Below are 15,370 nucleotides of genomic sequence, written 5' to 3'. Positions count from 1 at the left end.
TAAAACTTCGAAAGCAACAGATTGCAAAAGTAAATAAAAATCTAGCCATAACCAAACCCTCAACAAAATTTATGTTACTCTTGTTTTTCAAAGCCATGAAGGCTTGATCCAACGACCTTAACCCTCACCCAGAACCATGGACAACGACTTCGTTGAAAATACTTGTAAAGTTTTATCGAGGAAGCTATTAGTGGGCAGTTATAGTGTGTCACTAAACCCAGGAATACCATTGTTTGGAAATTCTGTTCTAATTATCATTCCTCAATTTAAGTTATGTTTGCGGGTGTTGGAAAAATGAATACAGTTAAAAAAACCCACCATTCAAAACCTATGTCCCTAGGTCAGTGAATGTAGTCAACTGTAGGCTCAAAAAAAACATTGAGACATCAAATAGAGGGCTGACACATGGCATCAAGCGTATATTAGCCATAATATCAACAACAATAAGTGTGCCCTTACTGTTGTTGTACAGATCTACTATTGTACCTGGTCACTGACTATGCCCTGCTACTCTAGAGAACACTGCCAGAGCAAAACAAGGTAAAAATTTAAAAAAAAAAATCTAATTATATTCTATTGTATTCCACTTCAAGCCATTCTAACTCTGCAGGATTTACGAACATAATGTTTGGGAACTTTGCAGGGTTGTCCTGCAGCCAATCAATTAACATGTGTTTCAGATGTAGGGAGGGTGAACTTAGTATGTGGTCACTGTCTTTTGGGTTCATAATGTATCATTCTTGATTTGCATTTTTCTTGTGCAGTAGTGAAATATCAAATGTATTATTCCCAAAACAAGTGATACAAGGCTGAAGAGTGTGGCCATACCTTATTGGATTCTCCTTAAGATTTACCTTCTCTGAATGGACGGCAGGCTCTCTAGTTTTAACAACATTGCATACTTTATGTTGCGTGTGATGAGTCATCATGACCTATATGCACGAGGAGAGAAGCCTATTTCAAAATTATGCTAACAAGAACAATCCGTATAAAAGGAAATATTATTGTGTCTAATCTGAAAAATAGTGTGACATACAATGAATGGAACTGCCCCACACCTGTCATCATCGCCTATATGCACCAGGAGAGAAGCCTATTTCGAAATTATGCTAACAAGAACAATCTATATAAAAGGAATCTAGAAAAGTTAAGACAATTGTCTAAAAAATAAGAACTAATTCATAATATAAAACTCTAGTGAACCAAATTTCTCCAAATTTACATATTCTTCATTATTTTCAACACTAACAATGGTTTCTTTCCATGGAAGAAAAGCTTTTCACTGTCGAATTTTTCATTTTGAGTTTGAGATTGGTGAATGGGTCCACAACAGAGCTGATCAAAAAATTTAAACAGGTAATTTCGCATGATGGAAAAATTTCCACAGTCCTCTCGTAAAAAATCGTTACCTAATACATATAGTGGATTCGACATCAGCCACTCTCTATTGTATCAGCAATTTGTGCAGACTAGCTAACGTTGGATATCATTTGGTATATGTCTAGAATGATATAAATCATCGCGGAATTCAGTCAATATCTAGTGTTCTGAAAAAATTGCGTTTATAATAATCTTCTAAGACGTAACAGAGATATACACTGGTTTGGAATACAGTTTTGCGGTATCTCCTTAGGTCAACATTGCTGGGCAATGGGTAAAGAACGGGTTATACAAAAATAGCTGGTTCATCAACAATGGATGAAATGGAATAAGGAAATTTAGTGACACAGAAGTTCTTGGTTGGTCCACGATCAAGGAAGGATATGGGTTACAAAAATTTGATGCCATAAAATTTCCTTTGCACTTTGACAATGGCAGAAATCTCCTTTCCATTTATGTGCAAATCTCCTTCAAATCTAGAGTACAATGATGTCCTTATTATTTAGGGGATTTGGGTTTCTTCCGGGGAAATTAGAGGAGTAGAAAGTAAAAGAAACTACACATTTTGGTTAATCAGTACAAAACCATATATGCCAGTAGATTTGTAGACTATTAAGAGTTAAAGGAAATTTTCACTCAAATGGGGAGAGAAAAATATCAAAGTCACATTGAATAGAATAGGAAGGCACAGAAGTATCAAAGTCACATTCTCTACATGGGTCAGCCTTGTATCCATCCAATGCATGAAAATATGTTGATTCCTCAACATTCTTTTAATATTCTCCAACTAAGCAAAAACATTGTATCTCTCCACTTGTTTATCATTCATCATCATACCAAGCTGGGTCTTTATCTTCTAGTGTGTAATGAAATTGAGTTGGGGTCCTTGTCTTCGAGTGTAGTGAAATTGAGTTGGGGTATTTGTTTCTCCATCCACTAATATGGCTATGATCGGGAGCCCAACAAGAAATCTCCTCCATTATCTTAGAGTCCAAATAATATGGCCTCTCATCATCCACCATGGTTTCCAAATTTCTAATTTCTCAAGGGACAACAATGGAATAAGTTTTGACTGAGTCCTGGAAAAATTTCTAGGCCTTGCCTTGACCCTATGAGTTGCTTCTGCTACCACCCCTCCTACTGGATTTCAAATTACATATTATAGATCTGATCAAACAGAACATGTACCTACAACAATAAACAAAATAGGCTCTAACTTCAACATCATGTAGACTTGTTAGGAAATAATCCAGTTCGGAATAGAATATAAAGGTTTACAAAGAATGGCTACAAGAATTTTTGGATATTCCCAACAGTCATGCGTCCTAGAGGTTCCTTGCAAAGAGAGAATCGTCAAAGGAAATCAATAAAATACAATAAGCATCCTTTCATATAACTATCTCAAAAACTTTACCACGAGAGTGGCCACCAGAAAAAGACCCTGTGAGAAAATTGGAAGCTGTTGTGCCCAATTTTGTCTTGATTAAGTGACCTCTGCTTCCACATAGCACATGAGTTGATTCTCTAATGACTCTGTCATCCCCATGCTGAAGAGACCTGCTCTGATCATCCTCTCCTGCTGTCTATGAACGACCATCAACCGCAACGATTAGAGAGGCTCTTTTTGTTTGAACCTGGACACTTTTGGGTGTTACTGCTTTACACCTTTAATTTTATAAGGCTAGGGCAGCCGCTGGCAATCGTCACAAGACTTTCATCAGATATTGGGCAATTTTTCATGTATGACAGGATTCATCTTTGCAGGCATTGAAATACCAGAGGCCAAGAAAGTTCCTGTCATCTTTGCAAGCATTGAAATACCAGAGGCCATGAAAAAAGAGAGCATGAGATAGTATAAAAATTAGATAAATTAAGCATAGCCAAAAAAATTCTACATGTATAGATACACGTGCAGAATGCAACAAGTCAAAAATGTAATTAAGATTGTTAAAAATCACCAAGCCAATGGAAACAGACCTAAATGTTGTAGCTATAACTTTGAATGGTGGCTGACCGATTATACAAGGAAGAATCTTCAAAGACAGGAATTGCCTACTTACTGAAAGATGGTGAAATGCACTGAGATGCATGGATCTATTCTGGAATTTAATTTTGTTTCGGGCATTGCAAGGAAGCCCTAAGATACATGACTGAGTTTCATAAACAAACAGTAGTGTTCTGGAAATACAATATGAGGCACTGGATTTCAAATTACATATTATAGATCTGATCAAACAGAAACATGTAGGTCTACAACAAGAAAAAAAATAGGCTCTAACTTCAACATCATGTAGACCTGTTAGGAAATAATCCAGTTTGGAATAGAATATAAAGGTTTACAAAGAATGGCTACAAGAATTTCCGGATATTCACAACAGTCATGCGTCACAACAGTCATGCGTCGTAGAGGTTCCTTGCAAAGAGAGAATCGTCAAAGGAAATCAATAAAATACAATAAGCATCCTTTCATATATTTATCTCAGAAACTTAACCACGAGACTGGCCACCAGAAAAAGACCCTCTGAGCAAATTGGAAGTTGTTGTGCCCAATTTTGTCTTGATTAAGTGACCTCTGCTTCCGCATAGCACATGAGTTGATTCTCTAATGACTCTGTCATCCCCAAGCTGAAGAGACCTGCTCTGATCATCCTCTCTTGCTGTCTGTGAACCGCCATCAACAGCAACGATTAGAGAGGCTCTTTTTTTCTGAACCTAATAGACACTTTTGGATGTTACTGCTTTACACCTTTAATTTTATAAGGCTAGGTATCTGCAAGGGCCCAATCTGCAATTAGTCTTAATGACTGGCTAATACTTCACTAATAAAGAACGTCCTTTTTCACAAAATTGCCAGGTTAAGGATAAACTAGTTCAACTAATAATAGACAATGGCAACATGACAAACTTGGTTTCACAAGACTTGGTTACAACAATAAATCTTCCCACGACTGCATCAACAGCCCTACATTTTGGGATGGTTCAAAAGTAATAGCCAACTCAGCCACGAAGATTTTCATCACACTTTCAATTGAACATTTTTATTGACATTGGTTTGTGATGTCTCACCAGTCAAATACTGTGAAAATTTCTTGGGGTGACCTTGTTAGCATAATTGTAGAGAAACCTACAGTGGATTCAACTTTCAAGAACAAAAGTTGCAGAAGGGTGGCAGAACATACAAATCCAAGACTGTTATGAAACCAGCTCAAGAAAAGATAGAAAAAATAGATCAACTCCTTAGAATTCAGCCTCTTCGAGGGGGCAACCTCCTTTACATTACATAAATGAACAATTCTTGGATGATACAAATGACAAAACCTCCTTTCTATATATAGGAGTCTAAGGAGTCACAATATAATCCAACCGACCTAACAATAATAATATAAAGCCACAAAAATAACAATAGAGGGATTCTATGGGGCACAGAAATAACAATATGGGGGTAATAGGGGCACAACAATATAAATAAGGGGTATAACTACAATAGTAATGGGGTAATCACTAGTATTATAGGGACCCAACATGCCCCTCTCCTTCAAAAAAGTGTTGTCCTCAACGCTTGAGTAGTTCTGGATACTTCTGCATAAAATTCTCATCCTCCCATGTGGAATCTTCAGCGGATAAGTTCTTCCACTTGATAAGATACTCTGAAATTGATCGATTTCGTAGCTGTCGAGTTCTTGTTTCTGTGACTGCTTCCGGTTCCAATATAATTTTTCCTTCCTCGTCAAGTTCTGGCAATATTGTTTGAATTGGGAGCTTGTCACCTATAACCTTCTTTAAACATGAAACATGGAAAACTGGGTGCAATCGAGAAGCTGCAGGAAGCTCCAATTTGTATGCCATAGTACCAATCTTTTGCAACACCTTGTACGGACCATAATACTTTGGTGATAATTTATTATCCTTCTTAGCTTGCTTTAGGGACATTTGCTTATATGGTTGTAGCCGTAGGAATACCCAATCACCTACATCAAAACTTCTTTCACTGCGATGTTGATCTGCCTGTTGTTTCATTCTATTTTGTGCCAACACGAGGTTATCCTTTAAGAGTTGGAGGACTTGTTGTTGATGTTCGATGTGATGTTCCACTGCCTGAACCTTAGAATTTTCTCTTAAATATGATGTGATGGATGGTGGTTGATACCCATAAAGTGCCATAAATGGGGTCATTTTTGTTGCTGTATGGAAGGAAGTGTTATACCACCATTCAGCCAGAGGCAACCATTTGACCCATTGTGTCTGTTTATCAGATACAAAGCAACGAAGATATCCTTCCAAACATTTGTTTACTATCTCAGTTTGCCCATCAGATTGAGGATGATAAGATGAGCTATGAGCTAACTGAGTACCAAGACAAGAAAATAATTCTGTCCAAAAATTTCCAGTGAAAATGGGATCTCTGTCACTTACAATAATCTTTGGGTTTCCATGTAGCTTTTGAACTGTTTCCATAAATGCAGTAGAAACTGTACTGGCTTTAAATGGATGTGATAATGCACAAAAGTGTGCATACTTGGTAAGTCTGTCAACTACCACCATGATGACACTCTTTCCCTCAGACTTGGGTAAACCTGTGATAAAATCCATTGAAACCTCCTCCCAACGTTGGCTTGGAATGGATAAAGGTTGTAATAGACCCGGTGTCTTAATTGTTTCAACTTTATTTTGTTGGCAAACCAAACATTCCGCCACAAACTTTTGAATATCTGATTTAAGGCCATCCCAAAAAAATTCCTTCTTAACCCTGTGGTAAGTTTTTAAAAATCCTGAGTGCCCTCCTAAGGGAGAAGTGTGCAATTCCATAAGAATCTTTTGTTTTAGCTGGGAATTCTTACAGAGGTATAAGCGATCTTTGTACCATAACGAATCATTTTTCCAGCTAAATGTATCAGAAGTACTGGAATCTTGTTGTAGCTTTCGAATAAGTGCCCACACTTCTTCGTCATTCTTCCATTCCTCCCTTGCTTCGTTTATCCAATCTGGTTGGATAATAGAAATGGCACACAACAATGCTTCCACATCCTCATCCTTTCTTGAGAGTGCATCTGCCACCACATTTTGCTTCCCTTTTTTGTAGATGATTTCAAAGTCATAACCCAACATCTTTGTGACCCACTTTTGTTGCTCTTCAGAGGATAATCTTTGTTCTAAAAAGTATTTAAGGCTATCATGATCCGTTTTTACCTTGAAGTGTCTTCCCATTAGGTAGGGTCGCCATTTCTTAAGTGCATGGAGTATTGCCAACATTTCCTTCTCATAAATAGCTTTGCTTAAAAACTTTCCCTTGATTGGACGACTTTCAAAAGCAATGGGTCTTTCATCTTGCATTAGAACAGCACCAATTCCATTTCCTGAAGCATCACATTCCACAATAAAGGTTTTTGTGAAGTCCGGTGTAGCTAAGACCGGTGCTTGGCACATTGCCTCTTTAAGATGTTCAAAGGCCTTTGTTGCTTCCGGAGTCCATGAAAATGAATCTTTCTTCAATAATGTTGTTAGAGGTGCTGCTATTCTCCCATAATTCTTAACAAACTTGCGATAATACCCTGTCAACCCAAGAAATCCTCGCAGATGCTTTATGGATGTGGGGATTTTCCATTCCTTAATGGCTTTAATTTTGCTAGGGTCTACCTTAACTCCTTCATGAGATACAATATGACCCAAATATTCCACCTCCTGGACTCCAAAGAAACATTTGGATCTTTTTGCATATAATTGTTTCTCCTCCAATAGTTGTAGCACCCTGTCAACATGTTCAACATGATCCTTCCAAGACTTGCTGTAGATTAGTATATCATCAAAAAATACTAACACAAATTTTCTAAGGAATGGTTTGAAAATTGAATTCATCAAACCTTGAAATGTTGAAGGTGCATTGGTAAGGCCAAAAGGCATGACCAAAAATTCATAATGACCCTCATGAGTTCTAAATGCTTTTTTGGAATGTCTTCAATCTTCATTCTGATTTGATGATATCCCGAACGAAGATCCAACTTGGTGAAGTAAATTGATCCATGCAATTCATCCAGTAATTCATCAATGACAGGAATGGGGAACTTATCTTTAATAGTGAGCTTGTTGAGCTCCCTATAATCTGGACACATGCGCCATGATCCATCCTTCTTGTGCACCAATACTACTGGAGCTGAGAAAGAACTTTGACTCGGTTGAATTATACCAGCCTCTAGCATTTCTGCAACCATACGTTCAATTTCACTTTTTTGGACATAGGGATATCTGTACGGCCTGATGTTTGGAGGAACACTTCCTGGAATCAGATGAATAGCATGATCATGATCACGCATAGGTGGGAGACCTTTGGGAGTCTCAAATACCTTGGAATGATTGTCCAAGACTTTTTGGAGATCTGGAGAAATAGATGATTCCAATGTGGAAACATCTAGCGAACATAATTGTGCAATTACACCTCTTTGCTCCTTTTTTAGAAGCTTTGTCATACCATTAGAGCTGATTATCTTTCCTGGTTTCCCTGCAATACCCCTTAATTCAACTTCCTTTCCTTCCGTAGAAAATTTGATGAAAAGTTCTTGAAAATTAAAAGCTATTGTACCCAAGGATTGTAGCCATTGGACTCCTAGTACAACATCAGCACCTCCCATTGGAATGGAAAGCATTGGGCTAGTCAATACATATTCTCCCATGGATAGCTTGATATTATGGCACTTTCCAGAGCAATTTATTGTTCCTCCATTTGCAATCATCACTTGACACTCTGGTGCTGGATATAGGAAGCAATTCAATTCTTTTGCTACCCTACCTTATTCTTCTTGATTTGTCCTTCTATCTGGATAGTTTGAGGAGTGGTAATTCCCGCCAATGCATTACAAGATATGGTTGGATTTATTTGTTCTTCATCTAGTCTTTGTTCCTGGAGTATATCTTCTTCTTTTGACCTTTCTTGCTCCTTTTCTTCTTCCTCTTCACAATCTATGTAGAATAATTTCTTCTCAGCACACTTATGACCTTTAGTGTATTTGCTATCACAACTGTAACAAAGCCCTTTTGCTCTTTTTTCTTCCAATTGTTGTGGTGTCAACCTTATAGGTTGTGGAAGACTAGGGGCAACAACACTTCCGTCTTTATAGTTGTGAGTGGTATGCTTCCTGGTTGCCATAATTTTGCTTTCCATTTTTCTTGCTAACCTGAATGCCTTCTCTAATGAATCAGGTTCCCAAAGGCGAACATCATGTTGGATATTATCCTTTAAAGACCCTATGAACACATCAATCCTATGCTCCTCTGGAATATCTTTTACCCTTATGTTCAATTTTTGGAACTCCTCAATGTGCTCCATTATTGAACCCTTTTGTTTGAGACTTATCAATTGGCTAAAAAAAGTGTTGCTTTTTGTATCCTCATAATGTGCTATCAATTCTTCCGTAAAAATTGCCCAAGTGATAAATTGTTTACGAGAGCAAAGCCATTGATACCATACAAACTGATTTGGTTCCAAATATACAGTTGCCATACGTACCTTTTGTGTGTTTTGCACATTATTGAGATCGAAGAATTGCTCCATCTGTAATATCCATGTGGCGGGATCCTTGCCATCAAACTTCCTCATATCGATTTTTGGAATATGGTGATTCTTCGATCCAACATTAGCGTCTATGGAATCATGATTAACATTTCTTTTGTTCTCATCATGAGTTTCCTTTACTACCTTTTCACCATTAGTGACCCTTTCTTGTAGCAACTTCTTCAATTCTTCCATATCTGTCTTCAAATCTATCTTCAAATCTGCCATGTCTCTCTTCAAATCTGTCTTCGAATCATCCATCTTAGCTTCCATGCCCTTTATCTTAGATTCCACGCCACTTATCTTAGCTTCTGTTAGCTTTTGTGAGCGTGACATTTGTTGCACTTGTTCTTGTAATTTTGATATATCATGTAGCATTTCTTCCTCTTCTTCATGAGTCATGCTAGAGCTTTCAGGTTCCTTACTAGGTGTTTGCATTTTCTTTCCTCGGGGCATCAGTTACCGATAATAATGCTTTACTATGCCCTTTGAATTCCGTTAAACCAAGCTTACACAAAAATTTAAAAAAAACTACACACCTTTTTTCACTTTATAGAAGCCTGATATTGAATCTGATGTATCTCTGTAATTTCGATCATCTAGTTCTGAAATTGCTACTTGTAGTAGCCTTCTGCGTCCTCTTTCCAATGCCACAAGTCTGAGCCAAATTGGATTCTCCAAGGAAGAGTTATGTGAAATCTCCCACAGTGACTTGCTTTTAGACTGGTTCAGTAGAGCGAACTTGTACGACGTGCCACGAGTCACTGTTTCAACCTTTGAATCTGAAACACACATACAAGAAACTACAGTCTGTCCTCTTTCTGTACCTTTTTACGAAATTTCAATCCGATCCTCAGAGAGAGAGTTATGACGATTTCCCCAGGTCACCTGTTTTGAATGTAATTCAGGAGTCTGCAAAAAGACCAACTTCCTCAGATCATATCTCCGAAAATATCGCGCGAAAAGCTCTGAAATTTGGACCCAAGGTTCAGCGCCAATTCTTCTCAAATGGGTTTTTTTTTTGTGACTTCTGAAACGTCACAGAAAAAAAGTTATAGCGAAAATGCCACGATGACCTGTTTGGAGCAGCGAAACCCTAGAATCCAAAGCTCTGATACCAAATGTTATGAAACCAGCTCAAGAAAAGATAGAAAAGATAGATCAACGCCTTAGAATTCAGCCTCTTCGAGGGGGAAACCTCCTTTACATTACATAAATGAACAATTCTTGGATGATACAAATGACAAAACCTCCTTTCTATATATAGGAGTCTAAGGAGTCACAATATAATCCAGCCGACCTAACAATAATAATATAAAGCCACAAAAATAACAATATGGGGGTAATAGGGGCACAACAATATAAATAAGGGGTATAACTACAATAGTAATGGGGTAATCACTAGTATTATAGGGACCCAACAAAGACAGATAAGATATAAAGAACATACAAATAAAACACGAGCAAAATAAAAAGCTCTAAGCCTCCACTTAGGCATCAGATTCCTCACAATCTTTAGGTGAACGATTAAGTCTAGATTCATCTTGACAAGATATAGTTTAACAAACAACACCAACATTGCCCAAAACCATTCAATATTGAGCCATACACAATTTTGCAAATTGTGGGCCCGAATGCCTCTATTTAGCTCTTAATCGAGCACATCTTGCATTCAACGTAAAATGTTAATAACATTAACCTCTCTGAACCCTCACAGTTGGAGGAGGTACACATGTTACATCCATGATTCCACACAATGTGATGCTATAGATACAAGCCCACACACAGAGAACATACTATTCAACCCCCAGATTGTATCAATAGCTTCAACAGAGAATAGGCAAACCAAATCATATTTAAAGGTACACAAGGGAACCTGCCATCTCAAGCCAAAGGGATATCCCGGGCTACATTTGAACAACACTTTCTAGAAATTAAGGACAACTTCTGCATAAGCTGGGAGGAAACAACACATGTAACAATAATTGTATAATTTTGTAACTATTCAGGTATGGGTATCTAGTTTTTAATATCTCAAGTAACACAAATTAGCCCTCGAGTAAGTAGTTACAATTTTGTTATTATTTTAATACTTCTTAGACAACCTGAGGCAACCCATTTTTGCAAAATATCTTCAAGTCCTATATGAGGGAGGAATGAAGTGTAACTATAATATTCATTATGATAATTGTCTATTTGCCAGGTGTGTTCTTCACTGCTTGTTTTCCACATCATAAGGGTCCCCAGATCCTCATCATCAAAGGGTCCACATAAGGGTTCAAAGGCACGTTTACATTGTCTAAGGTCCTCAACCCCTGGGGTGGTTGAGCCTATTTGCAGGTGATTGATGAATCTGCTCTACCTTTGCACATTTGGTCTTCTAGTGGACTTGGCACTTTGAAATTTCCCATGTCTACCAGAACAATGAAGAAGGGAAAAAATTGATACCCAAGTGTGTAGATGTAAGATATATCTATTAAACATTTCAAAGAGGATTACCTATTCATAATGATGAGAGAGTATTTACATGGAATTTGTGACATGTTTGCCTCAGACAAGCAGACATTGATAAGATTTTGGTGGCAGATAATAGAATAACCTAGATGGCTATATTTATCTCTCATCTTAACCACCTAACCAAGTGATACAAGGATGAAGAGTGTGGCCATATATATATATATATATATATATATATATATATATATATTAAAAAACATTATTGCATCAAAATGCCTTCAAATCTAGAGTACAATGATGTTCTTATTATTTAGGGGATTTGGGTTTCTTCCGGGGAAATTAGATGAGTAGAAAGTAAAAAAAACTACACATTTTGGTTAGTAAGTACAAAACCATATATGCCAGTAGATTTGTAGACTATTAAGAGTTAAAGGAATTTTTCACTCAAATGGGGAGAGAAAAATATCAAAGTCACATTCTCTACACGGGTCAGCCTTATATCCATCCTATCCATGAAAATATGTTGATTCCTCAACATTCTTTTAATATTCTCCAACTAAGCAAAAACATTGTATCTGTCCACTTGTTTATCATTCATCATCATACCAAGCTAGGTCTTTATCTTCTAGTGTAATGAAATTGATTTGGGGTCTTTGTCTTCGAGTGTAGTGAAATTGAGTTGAGGTATTTGTTTCTCCATCCACTAATATGGCTATGATCGGGAGCCAAACAAGAAATCTCCTCCATTATCTTAGAGTCAGAATAAGATTGCCTCTCATCATCCACCATGGTTTCCAAATTTCTAATTTCTCAAGGGACAACAATGGAATAAGTTTTGACTGAGTCCTGGACAAATGTCTAGGCCTTGCCTTGACCCTGTGAGTTGCTTCTACTACCACCCCTCCCACTTGATTTCAAATTACATATTATAGATCTGATAAAACAGAACATGTACATACAACAAGAAACAATATAAAGGTTAGGAAATAATCCAGTTCGGAATAGAATATAAAGGTTTACAAAGAATGGCTATAAGAATTTCCGGATATTCACAATAGTCATGCATCCTAGAGGTTCCTTGCAAAGAGGGAATCGTCAAAGGAAATCAATAAAATACAATAAGCATCCTTTCATATATCTATCTCAGAAACTTAACCATGAGACTGGCCACCAGAAAAAGACCCTCTGAGCAAATTGGAAGTTGTTGTGCCCAAATTTGTATTGATTAAGTGACCTCTGCTTCCGCATAGCACATGAGTTGATTCTCTAATGACACTGTCATCCCCAAGCTGAAGAGACCTGCTCTGATCATCCTCTCCTGCTGTCTGTGAACCACCATCAATAACAACGATTAGAGAGGCTCTTTTTTTCTGAACTTGACAGACACTTTTGGATGTTACTGCTTTACACCTTTAATTTTATAAGGCTAGGGCAGCCGCTGGCAACCGTCACAAGACCTTCATCAGATATTGGGCAATTTTTCATGTATGACAGAATTCATCTTTGCAGGCATTGAAATACCAGAGGCCAAGAAAAAAGAGAGCATGAGATAGTATAGAAATTAGATAAATTAAGCATAGCCAAAAAAATTCTACATGTACAGAGACAAGTGCAGAATGCAACTGAAACAAGTCAAAAATGTAATTAAGATTGTTAAAAATCACCAACCCAATGGAAACGGACCTAAACGCTGTAGCCAAAACTTTGAATGCCGGCTGACCGATTATACAAGGAAGAATCTTCAAAGACAGGAATTGCCTGCTTACTGAAAGATGGTGAAATGCACTGAGATGCATGGATCTATTCTGGAATTTAATTTTGTTTCGGGCATTGCAAGGAAGCCCTAAGATACATGACTGAGTTTCATAAACAAACAGTAGTGTTCTGGAAATACAATATGAGGTATTGGATTTCAAATTACATATTATAGATCTGATCAAACAGAAACATGTACCTACAACAAGAAACAAAATAGGCTCTAACTTCAACATCATGGCTCTAACTTCAACATCATGTAGACCTGTTAGGAAATAATCTAGTTCGGAATAGAATAGAATAGAAAGGTTTACAAAGAATGGCTACAAGAATTTCCGGATATTCACAACAGTCATGCGTCGTAGAGGTTCCTTGCAAAGAGAGAATCGTCAAAGGAAATCAATAAAATATAATAAGCATCCTTTCATATATTTATCTCAAAAACTTAACCACGAGATTGGCCACCAGAAAAAGACCCACTGAGCAAATTGGAAACTGTTGTGCCCAATTTTGTCTTGATTAAGTGACCTCTGCTTCCGCATAGCACATGAGTTGATTCTCTAATGACTTTGTCATCCCCAAGCTGAAGAGACCTGCTCTGATCATCCTCTCTTGCTGTCTGTGAACCACCATCAACAGCAACGATTAGAGAGGCTCTTTTTTTTCTAAACCTGACAGACACTTTTGGATGTTACTACTTTACACCTTTAATTTTATAAGGCTAGGGCAGCCGCTAGCAATCGTCACAAGACCTTCATCACATATTGGGCAATTTTTAATGTATAGCTTCTTCAATGCTATGAACTTTCCTGAAATACAAGACATCTCCTTGTCCACAACACTATCACTGTTGCAGAGTGCCATTCTTTCCAGCACAGGGCAATTGGAAGCCAAGGCACTCAAACTCTCAACCGAAATAGCAATGCCCATCAAGACAAGTTCTTGCATCTGAAGACATTTGTTTGCAATGGACAGTAACTCTTCCTTGCCAATTCTTTTGGACTTGCCACTATCAAGGTGCACCTCTCTCAGTTTCCTACATCCATTTGCAACTGCATAAATACCTCGATCAGGACAATCAGACACCTTACCAATATAAAATACTTCCAGCTTTGAGCACTTTGAAATAGCCATCAAACCTCTATCAGCTAAATGCATGTTTTCAATTTGCAATTCTGTCAGCCGTTGCAAGTTTCTAGTGCTGATTTCCAACAACTGATCCCAAGACCCTGAATTCCGTGATAAAATGAGCATCCTTAGACACTTGGATCCCGATAATAGTGGGGCAAATAGCTGCCCGTTATAAAGATATTTAAGGCACAATCGTTGTAGCTTACCTTGCCCTGGCCCTATTCTTTCTGTTTGAACATCTAATCTTCTAAGTCTTTTAGCTGTAAGATCTTCCAGTTCGTTGCAATTCTTAAGTATTGAATTCAAACCCTTCGCTCCAAATCCACATGACCCGCATGAAAATTTCTTAATAGGACCACATACAAGTGAGAAGGACTCTAGACCCTCATCAGTAATCTCGATGCATCCCTTCAGTTTGATCTTATTGAGATGAGTGAAACTCTTTCCAATTAAAGAAAGTGCCTTGTTGTCAATACTGGGAAATTTTCTGGAGCATTTCAGAGCCAGAACAGTCACATGTTCAAATCTAGTGATCAGGGCTGGAAGCAAGGAGGAAAGCTCAGTTCGAGCAAGGAGAACTAGGCGTTGCCTGCTTTTCGATTCAATGCGGTGCCATCTAATGTAGACTAGGGAAAAAGCATTTCGATCTTCATTTGTGAGCTTCTGGAAAATCGAGGCCAAGCATTCATCCGGTAAATATACAATGAGATCCCGCTCTAGATACACACCAAACTGTTCGACCTTGTTCTTCTCCAGAAAAAGGCCCATTGGTGGAGGAGCTAAAGAAGAGCTGGATTGACCCATCAGACCTAAGAACTCAATCAGAAAATATTCAATTAGCTTAAGATAAGTTTATGGGTTAAAAAACAGAAGGAAACAAACAAATTTGATCTGAAATTGCGCTTGACAAATTCTTAACCGCCTAACAAAGGGAAAGCTGGATATTTTCGGCAAAAACCTAAATTCTGAGACTTGAGGTAACAGTTCCTAACAGTAAAACCAAGAATTTCATGTAAATCCCCAAAACCCTAACTCGGAAAGCACACTAATTGACAAAAGCCACTGATACAATGGAACCACCAAACAAATCGCTACATCATAGAA

General features: G+C 37.7%; 1 pseudogene; it reads right to left on the bottom strand.

Moving 5' to 3' along the window:
- Nucleotides 1-3,867: 3,867 nt before the first annotated feature.
- On the bottom strand, nucleotides 3,868-15,070 carry LOC149166865 (F-box protein SKIP2-like; annotated as a pseudogene).
- Between the last annotated feature and the right edge of the window lie 300 nt (nucleotides 15,071-15,370).

This window comes from Pinus tabuliformis, chromosome 5_1 (genome assembly GCF_031772625.1).
Source record: "Pinus tabuliformis cultivar Carrire ecotype Pingquan chromosome 5_1, CPIR1, whole genome shotgun sequence".
NCBI lineage: Eukaryota > Viridiplantae > Streptophyta > Pinopsida > Pinales > Pinaceae > Pinus > Pinus tabuliformis.
Note: the sequence above shows the minus strand (reverse complement) of the source record. Positions and strands in the feature narration are given on the sequence as shown.